This window comes from Corvus kubaryi, unplaced genomic scaffold (genome assembly GCF_017639235.1).
Source record: "Corvus kubaryi isolate FWS band 111438036 unplaced genomic scaffold, C.kubaryi_AGA036_p1.0 split1-37355, whole genome shotgun sequence".
NCBI classification, from domain to species: domain Eukaryota; kingdom Metazoa; phylum Chordata; class Aves; order Passeriformes; family Corvidae; genus Corvus; species Corvus kubaryi.
The window spans coordinates 2,736,727-2,746,187 of record NW_024582078.1 but is presented as its reverse complement, the minus strand read 5'-3'; the positions used below and the strand labels follow the sequence as shown (position 1 = coordinate 2,746,187).

The 9,461-nt window shown below is 57.0% G+C and overlaps 2 long non-coding RNA genes and 1 other non-coding gene across 6 annotated transcripts in view; all 3 read left to right on the top strand.

The window, feature by feature from the left end:
* LOC121657689 overlaps window positions 1–7,239 on the top strand; it is a 26,675-nt gene extending 19,436 nt beyond the window's left edge. For all 4 annotated transcript variants that reach the window (XR_006013682.1, XR_006013684.1, XR_006013681.1 and 1 more), the window contains exons 2-3: window positions 5,115–5,289; window positions 5,592–7,239. This is a non-coding gene — a long non-coding RNA (uncharacterized LOC121657689). The remainder of the gene's footprint in view (window positions 1–5,114; window positions 5,290–5,591) is intronic.
* Window positions 7,240–8,668: 1,429 nt separating this feature from the next.
* Window positions 8,669–9,461, top strand: LOC121657696. The gene is made up of 2 exons (XR_006013693.1): window positions 8,669–8,908; window positions 9,374–9,461. It is a non-coding gene; the product is annotated as an uncharacterized LOC121657696 (long non-coding RNA).
* On the top strand, window positions 8,864–8,935 carry TRNAW-CCA. The gene has a single exon. It is a non-coding gene; the product is annotated as a tRNA-Trp (tRNA).

Here is a 9,461-nt window from a genome sequence, read left to right as displayed (position 1 = left end):
CCCATTCCTGCTGATCCCATCCCACAGACCCCATCCCACAGACCCCACTCCTGCTGATCCCATCCCATCCCACAGACCCCATCCCACAGACCCCATTCCTGCCGATCGCATCCCATAGACCCCATCCAGCTCTGGGTCCCCCGAGCGCCCCCTGAGCGTTCCCATGAAAGCGCTGCCGAGCAGAAAACCTTGGCAGAGCCCCTTGGAAAAGCTCCATCGTTCCGAGGAGGAGCTGCCAGCGCCAGGCGAGCTCCCAGCCCGGCTGGCATCACCTCCCGGGCACCTTTCGATTGGCGCGGCTCCGCCCGCACGGCTCCGAGCGCTGCCCGCGGCCAGGGCAGGGCTGGGCCACCTCCGCGGCTGCCCCGGCTGATGAAACATTCACGGCAGGGCGGAAGAAAGCGGGATCGGGTGGGAATTTTCAAAGCATCTTTGCGAATTCGGCTGGTTCTGAACAGGCGCCCGGCGGACTCCCAGTTCATCCCAGCGCTGGGCTGAAAGGAGCTGGAGGAGGAGCGGCTCCGAGCCATTCCCGGGTAGTTCTGTGCCCAAAAACACCCGGCAAAGGCAAATTCTGGAGCAGCTGGACCCCTCCAGCACTCGCTGGTCCTTCCTGAGCTCGCAGGAGTGATGGTGGAGAGCAGGACAAGCACTAATTACAGATAATGAGTGAGGGAGGCATCCCCCGGCCGGGCTCCTGCCGGGCTCTGGGTGTGGAGCATCCCAAAACCGGGCGAGGCACGGGCTTGTCCTGCCTGGAGTGGGAATTACAGCCTCGTGTCCCGGCACGGAGCCCCTGCGATGCCACATCAGCCCCTGGGCATCCCTGGGGGGCACCAGCCCAAATTCTGGCTCAGGAATGTGCAGGGACAGGGCGCCAGCTCCCAAATTCCACCGGGGATTGGGATGGGCAATGCAGGGAAGCAGCAACACCTCCCTGCTGGGTCACCCAACCCCGCGGCTGCTGGTGCCAGGGGATAAATTGGCGGAAGCGTGCCAATTATGAATATTTTAATTACAGCCAGATGATAATGAACCGAAAAGCTGAGTTTTTTAATCAAAGCTGTGGCAGCACCCGGCCCTGTGGGACACCCAGCGCCCTCCCTGGGAGGGTTGGTGCTCACATGGGATCTTCCAGGCAGGGAATGATGCTCAGCAGGAGCCTGGGCAGGTTTGAAGCTCAACCCTGGCTCGGGATGCCCGGAGAGGAGGAACCAGGACGTGAAAATCCACATTAAATCCCAAATCCTCGACCCAAGCCATGCCTGGGTTTGATCCATGCCTGGATGTGAGGTGTTATTGTTGGATATTTTGCCTCAGAGGGTTCAGTTCCTCGAGTGCTGATCTCACCCCAAATCCAGGCGTTTGGGAAAGCTGGGGAGCTGGAGGAAGGTTTGCACTGACAATTCACCGGCGGGACAAAAAGAAACGAGACTAAAAGGACACAAATCCTGGAATTATTTACCCAGCTCTGCCCTGGCTGGGGAATTACGGCTGCACCAGTTGTGCACCTTCTTCTTCTTCTTCTTCTTCTTCTTCTTCTTCTTCTTCCTCCTCCTCCTCCTCCTCCCGGCTGCCTGGGAATGGTTATTTAGGAACTGGTGAGGCCACCGGTGCTGAGTCAGCCCCGAGCTAATGAACACCCCGGCTGCCCATTTGAAATTTATTGCACCTATTAATTACAACCATTAGCTGCAGCCAGTGAAATTTTTATAACGAGGACCCTGGCGACTTTGCCTTGCTAGCAGCAAATTAACTGTGTGGGGGGAAAGAATCAATGGGATCAGCAGACTTTACAGAAGCGATGTTTTAATTAGCGATTCTCTGCAAACATGCCAGGCAACATCTTCTCCCTTCATTATCTCCCCTTAAAGGGATGGTGCTGCTTTTCAGGTGGGTTTTATCCCCTCCTCTGGCTCCTCTGTTGTTGGGTTTTTAAAGCTCTGCTGCTCATTAGGGAAGCAGCTTTGAAGTGGAGTTTGGCTTAGGACTGGTTGTAAGCAGAGAAGTGTCCGAGGGTTTTTTTTGGGGGGGAAAAAATTAAAAAGCCAGGCTAGGAAATAATGAGTTTGAAAGCTTGGCTGGAAAAATGCTAAATTGGATGGATTTTGGGGCTGGGAGGAAGAGGATGAGGAGTGTGGGAAAGGGGTTGCGTCCACACAGGGAGAGGATGCCCCAACAGAGAGTTCTGGGATGCAGGAGCTGAACTTTGGATGCTGAAAAGCCAAAAGGAACAAGAATCCCAGGCAAAGGTTCGTGCGTGGAGCATCCCCATCACCCAGAGAAGTCCAGGATTCAGGAGGGAATCCCTGCAAGCCCCAGCTGTGACTCTTCCAAGGGTGTTTTCCTCAGTGGCTTTTAGAAAGCCAGGCTGGTGATCCCCAAATCATCAGTCCTTCCTAAAAATCGTGGCTGTGGGTATGGATGGACTGGTTATCACGAAAGGCAAACGAAACGAGATTTTTTTTTCTCCATTTCATCACAAATAATTCAATTCCATTCGGCTCCCTGCAAAAAGTACAGCCCCGATTTCCATTGCAAATGATCTCCTTTCCCAAGGAAAGCGCCCGGCATGCCGGCGGCAAAGGCAGCTCTGAAATCCGAGGGTTCAAACGCAAAACTTGTTGTTTTTTCCAACCGATTCGCTGAAAAGTCAACTCAAGGGTGTCTCCCAGAAGTAGGAGAGCTGAGGGAGAGGGAGGAAAATCAGCTGGAATGAAAGATCCTGGTGCCTGAGCATCCCAACCCGGGGGCTGGCGGCCACTGGTGTCACCTGGGAGTGTCCCTGCAGTGGGGCTGTGCCGAGCCATCCCTGCTCTCCTTCCCTCCTAAACCTGCTCCTGGTGCCAGGAGCTTTCCCGGATGCCCAGCAAATCCCAGGGAAATGGGAATTGCTGGGTTAAGGAACAGACTCGGTCCAGCTGCTTCAGAAAGAGATTTTTTCGGGCTCAGGGAAAGTGACATTATTAAAGTGAACATGCTGATTGCAGACAGCTCCCAATTCATCACTGTGACAGTGACAAACACGGCCCGCGGTGATGCAGTTGACTAAAGAGAATTCTCCAGCTTTACATTTTTAATGCTCCGCGCATTTTCTCGGCTGCAGCTGAGTTTTATCCCGAGGATCTTCTCCCTTGAATGGAAAGGGCAGCGCGGGGCTGGGGTGCCTGCCCGGCCCTTGCAAATCAGCCAGGGCTTCTGTCAGCGCTGCCCGAGCCAGTCCATTTAATTTTTTTAATTATTCCTTGCTCCTCCAGGATCCCTTTTTCCACCTTTTCAAGAGGAACAGGAGCGTCGGCCTCAGCTGGGCTGCCTCCATTCTCCGGGGCTCATTCATCATTGTCCCCTGCCTGAATGGGAGGCAGAGGGTCAGCCTGAAAAGCCCGCGCGCTACAAGCCCCTCTAAATATCTCAATAGGTCCCTAATGGGGTCCCAGCCAGACCCCCCAGGCTCTCGGGGTGGTTTTGTGTCTGCAAGGAGGGGGGGGACGGGCACAGGGGGATGTGAGGTGGCACAGGGCACCCCTGGGGACCACCCTGGGAGGTCTGGGAGGGGGGGTTGGTTATTCTGGACAGGGTTAAACACCCCCGGAGCAAGGAAAGCATCGGCCAGACCGGGGTTGGGCAGCGCTGGAGCAGCCCCCACAGCTTTCCCTGTTCCCCCCTTCCCTTCCCTTCCCCGCTCCAGCTGGAGCCGCGCGGTCCCGGGAGGCCGCGGGGGTGGGAGGTGAGCGGCCCCCCCGGCCCCCGCGGGCCCCCCGGCCCCAGCCGCTCCCTCCGAATTCCCATCCCGGCGCTGGCGAACACAAAAAGCGGCCGCACAAAGAGGGGACGCCGGGACCCGCCGCGGTGCGGGGAAGCCATTCAGAGCGGGGCGCTCATTAGAGGGGCGGCCGTGGGGATTTGTGAGCTCCAGAGGTGGCCTGATTGAATTTGGGAGCCCCCAGACAGGTACCCAGATGGCCGCGGACGGCAGGAGGGAATTAAAGGGGATGTTTCGGGCTTTGTGCTGCAGCTGGGCCCCTTGGAAAGAGGGAGAAGGGGAAGGCGGGGATGTGGCATCGCCCCCCGGCGCTGTCACCGCTGTCACCGACGGGGCTCCACCTGCTCTGGCTGCTTCATTTCCTCCCACCTGGCCCTGCTGGGAATTAGGGCTGCTCCAGACTCTGACAGGGTTGTGGGATGGGGAGCCCCAAACAGTGCCTCAAACCCTGCGAGCTCATGCCCAGTTCACGGAGGGTAAACTGAGGCTCCGAGTGCTCCCTGTCCGTGCTGGTGTTGATGGGAACTGATCCCAAATCCAGACTCCCCCTGAGCACCAGCACTGCCCCTTCTGGGGCAAAACCATCTGCAAACTGCACAGAAGGTTATCCATGGAATCTTCCACCCCTGGAAGTGTCCAAGGCCAGGCCGGACGGGGCTTGGAGCACCCTGGGGCGGTGGAAGGTGTCCCTGCCCATGGCAGGAGTGGCACTGGGTGGGCTTTAAGGTCACTTCCAACCCAAACCAGTCTGGGATTCTGTGATTTGATGAAAAGCTCAGAATTCAAGCAGGGAGCGAGTGAAGATTTCCCTTCAGACAGCATTTCTGCGAGGATTTGTTATTTATTTAAAACCCCCCAGCCTTGCATTTGCATAATTACATTTTGCAGCTGTTGGGCCGTGGCGTGGGCTGGGCTTTGGGGCATTATTTTATCTGCTGGAAAACGGACACAAAGAGAGGGAATTCGGTCCCAGCTGAGCCCCTTTGTGCCGGCACCGCCGGTGCTGCCCCTGTGCCGGGGTAACCCCAGGGATCCTCAGCTCCACGGGCACCGGGAGCTGCTCCCTGCTGGCCAGAGAGGGGCTGGGGGAGAGTTTGGGTCTCCACGGATTTGGCGGGGTGGGGAATTTGGGAGAGAGTGGCAGGGAAAGAGGAAAGAGGAAAGGGGAAAGGGGAAGGGGAAAGGGGAAGGGAGAGGGAGAGGGACTGAAGATGGATGAGATGTGTCCCGCTCCAGGGTGATGTCCCAGTTTTACGTCCCAGATTTGGGATTTGGGGCTCTGCTCTCCACCCTCCCTCCTGCCCGTGCACTCCCAGCTGCCGCCCTGACTCCTCTCCCTGTCCCCATCCAGGTCTCCCGGGGTCGCTCCCGAGCCTCTCCTGCTCCGGGGGATGCCCCAGTTCACCTTCGCCTGTTTCTGTGGCCTCCACGGCTTCTGCAAGATGAAGAGGAAGAAGGAAGAGGCCAGCGGGGGGCAGGAGACGGCCGTGTGAGGAGCAGCCCGGGACCCCATTCCTGTCCCCTGGGTACGCCGGGACTGCCGGGGGGACAGCGGGTGCCTCCTTCTCGTCACCTCCCCGGCGGTGTCACCTCTGCCTGCCCTGTCTGGGGGGATCTCGGGGGGCTCAGGGGCTGATCCAAAGTGTCCGGGATGGTGCTGGGCAGAGAAGGGGAGCTGAGCAATCAGGGGCTGGGGGAGCACGGGGGGAGCTGCTTCATCCGCTCATTCATCCCACAGGTTCTCCATTTATCCCAGATTCTCTCATTTATCCCAGATTCTCTCATTTATTGCAGATTCTCTCATTTCCTCTCCCCTCCCTCTCCCCAGGAAGGCCAGGGAAGAGCCAAAGCCCAGGAATGACCTTGCCGAGGATGTCACCCAGGTCCTGGTGCTGGAATTGTCCTGGTGAATGAGGGATCCTGGTGCTGGAAGGGTCCTGGTGGATAAGGGATCCTGGTTCTGGAGGGATCCTGGTGCTGGAAGGGTCCTGGTGCTGGAGGGATCCTGGTGCTGGAGGGATCCTGCCCGGCCCCGGGCACTCAGCTGGAAGGCCACGAGCAGCGGCTGCAGGAGGAAAGCCAGGGGAAAGCTGCAGCCTGAGCTCCTCATCCTCTACCACCTTCCTAAATCTTCTGCTGGAGATGGGAAAAAGGAGCTGAATATCACCCTGGAGATCCCGAGGCAGACATTCCCCAGCAGGACAGAATTCCAGCCCGCTCCACCTGGAGCACTGGACTCACCACGGGCCCTGCTTGCTCCAGGCAGGGCAATTCCTGCATCCAAGGAATGGATCCTGCAGCCAAGAGAAAAAAAACCCCAAACAACAACAACAAAAAACCCTTTAAAATTTTTTTTCCCCAGAAATCACCTGGTCAAAGCTGTCCTTTCTCCCTGCCGTGGGCAGGATTTTCTTCCAGCTGCTTCCAGTCTTCCTATGGTCCAAAATAATTTGCGGCTGCCCCAAAACTCGGTGTTTTTCCAAATGTTATTGCAAGGACAGGGCCCAGACAGCTCCAGGTGGGCCCAGGGAAGCTCCCGTTGCTTTGGGAAAATGCTGACTTTGTCTGCTCCTATTTTTGCACATCAGCAGATCCTCCCGAATTCCACCTTGGCATCCCCAGCGCTGCCCTTGGCGAGGACCTTCGGGATCAGCTCTGGGCCAAACAAAAATCCGAGGAAGTTGGCGGAACTCACAGGGCATTTCCTGAATGTAACTTTGTTTTTGCACAAGGATTCCTGGTGGCCACACGAGCGATACATTTAAAGACTTAATTTGGGGTTAATCTGGAGTTTATCACAAGTGTAAAGATGAGGGTGGAATTCCAGCCTTGTTTTCTTCCAGGATAAATCCAGAGGGACAGCCTGACACCGAGATACGTAGAAAAATATTAATTATGCAGAAATGACCTTGGACTGGCTCCCAACCCCCAGATTTTTCCTGTTTCTCCAGGTTTTCTCCTATGCAAGAACACACAAAAAAACCAGCAAAACCAAAGCCAGCCTCATAGCAGGTCCTGACTCCACAAAGCCCTACTTAAACCTGAGGCTTTGCTTCGGGATTTTGCTCCACCCCATCAATTTTCCTGATTCCAGCCTGCATCGATCCCTGGAAAAGAAGGAAAGGCACAGAACCATCCTCGAGCCTCTCCCTCCTGCTGCCTGACACGGATCAAAGAATTTAATCTCTTTTTATTGTCCTTTTTTTTTTTCTTTTTTTAAATCCCAGCTGCCCGGATTTCATCGGGAAGGGACTCCTGAGATGTTCCTCGGGAATCTCCCGGCCCCAGGAGCCATAGGAATCCGTACTGTACATTTATTTTTGGGGGGTTGGGTTTTTTTTTGGGGGGGGGGGGAGAAAATAACCGTGGCGTTTGTAAATAAGCACGGGCGTCTTCCACGCACAGAGCAGAGCGCTTCCTATCGGAATTCCTATGCCAGAGGAAGAAATAAATAAACAAACCAATTAATTAATTAATTATGATGATTTTTGGGGTGTGGGGTTTATGGTCGTTTGGAGGTGAGGGATTTTGCTCCCTCCTTTTCTCGGCTGGTTCTTCCCAAAATGCCCCTTTCCAAAAGAGCCCTGAAATAGAAATTCCCGTTGTTTGGGGATGGGATGGATGCGGGGGAGGGCACGGGGGTTGTTAAGGCGTAAACCAGCCCCACAGCGATGCCTGGGATGTCGGGAAAACTCCCAGCCAGAGGCTTTGGAAGTCAGATGGGGGGAAAAAAAACCCCCACAATTTATTTGAGTAATTATTGGGCTCCGTCCTAACGAGCATCGCTGGCCGGGATTTAGCGTTTTCCTGGAGGATTTTCTTCCGACATCCATCGTCCCCTGGGGGACGGCGGGATTTGGGGCATCTCCCGGCTCTCCCTGCCCTCCTCGGGAGGGATCCAGGAGCATCAGGAAGGGATCCAGGAGCGTCAGGGAGGGATCCAGGAACATCAGGAAGGGATCCAGGAGCATCAGGGAGGGATCCAGGAACATCAGGGAGGGATCCAGGAGCACCAGGGAGGGATCCAGGAGCATCCCGGGAGCGCCTTGGAAAGGGATCAGGAGAGCTCAGCCGATGGATGCCGATGCCAGCCTTTCCAGGTCTCCTGGAGCCGCGGACACCCCGATCCCGGCGGCTCCCGCTGCATCGCCCCTCGTTTACACGGTGATCCCATAAATTACGGGTGCGGTTTGCCCCGAGACTCCCCTATTGATCCGTCTCCTCCCGGTGAATATTCTCCTTCGAGCGGCTCTGTCTGCGCTTGGAATGAGCTTTTTCCCAGCCCATCCAGCACGTGGAGCTGCGGGAATAAATGGGATTTATGGCACCGCTCGGAGATTGAGGTTTATTCTGTGGGATGGGAACAGAAGGGGAGGTTGGGGAGGGAGACAGGGAAAGGTGGAGTCTCTTGGACATTTCCAGGGATGGGATAGCCACAATTTCTCTACCAGGCCCTCCTCACAGTCCCAGGGAAGAATTCCTTCCCAATTTCCCATCTAAATCTCCTCTTTTTTAGTATAAAGCGACTCCCCTTATCCTACCACTCCATGCCCATATCAAAAGTCCCTCTCCAGCTCGCTGGCAGACCTTTTTTTTTCGAAACACATGGAAAAAGGCAGGAAAAGGAGGTGAGAACTCCCCCCACCCCCTGGGCTCGGCCGGGCTGAGAACGCCCCCAACTCATCGCACGTCCCCGCGCGGCCCCTTTAAATCGGCCGGCGTGGGACAAACCACCGCGGGGTAGGGGGGGGGGATTCCTCCTCCGCGGCCTTTGGAGCGCGCAACTGGTGAGGCCGCGCCACCCCTCCACGGACGGTGGTACAGCCCACATGTGTGTGTGGAGGGGGCGTGGCCAGCGCGGCGGGCTCGGAGCCCCTCAGGGCGGGGCGGGGGGGGGGCGCGGCCACTGCTGCGGGGCCATCCCGGAGAAACCGGAGCTTCCCGGTGTGCGGAGCTTCCCGGTGTGCGGAGAGCTCCCGGTGTGCGGAGAGCTCCCGGTGTGCGGAGATTCCCGGGCGGGCGAGCGAAGCTCGGCAGCGGAAGTTTGCGCGAGGGGCGGCGCACAGGCTCTTGTAGCAAGGGCGGAGCGGGTGCTGCCGAGACCTCGTGGCGCAACGGTAGCGCGTCTGACTCCAGATCAGAAGGGTGCGTGTTCGAATCACGTCGGGGTCACGGCGCCCCTCGGGGCTCCCTTTTTCACCGCCCCCCGGGGTTTTCGGGGGGTTCGGGGCGCGGACCCCGCGGGTTTGGGGCGAGCGGAGCTCCCGCGGTTCCCGAGCCCCTCCGCCCGCCTCCTTTTTGCCCCTGAGCGTCAGGTTTGGAAGGAATTCTTCCCGAATGTTGAGTACTGAACGTTAAAAAGTCGCGTTGGGGGTGAATACGGGTTATGAAGGGGTCTCCTGGATGGGTGCCCATCCTTCCTCCAGTATTTTGGGGATTGATGAAGAGAGATCCCTGAAGCAGAGGGATCTGCCAGCTCTTCCTGAGGTTTCCTTGGGAATTCCAATAGGCAGCGCTGAGAAATTCTGTGGGAATGTTTATCGAGGCCCCGGTGAAGTGAGTGCTGGTGGCGCAGGGGCTCTGTTGATACAAAACTTCACTTTTCTACAGCGCTTCCAGTGGTTTGGTGCCCTGTGAGGTCCTGCGAGAACCTGTCCCGAGCCTCAGAACCAGAAATAAAAACCATGTGGATGTCTGA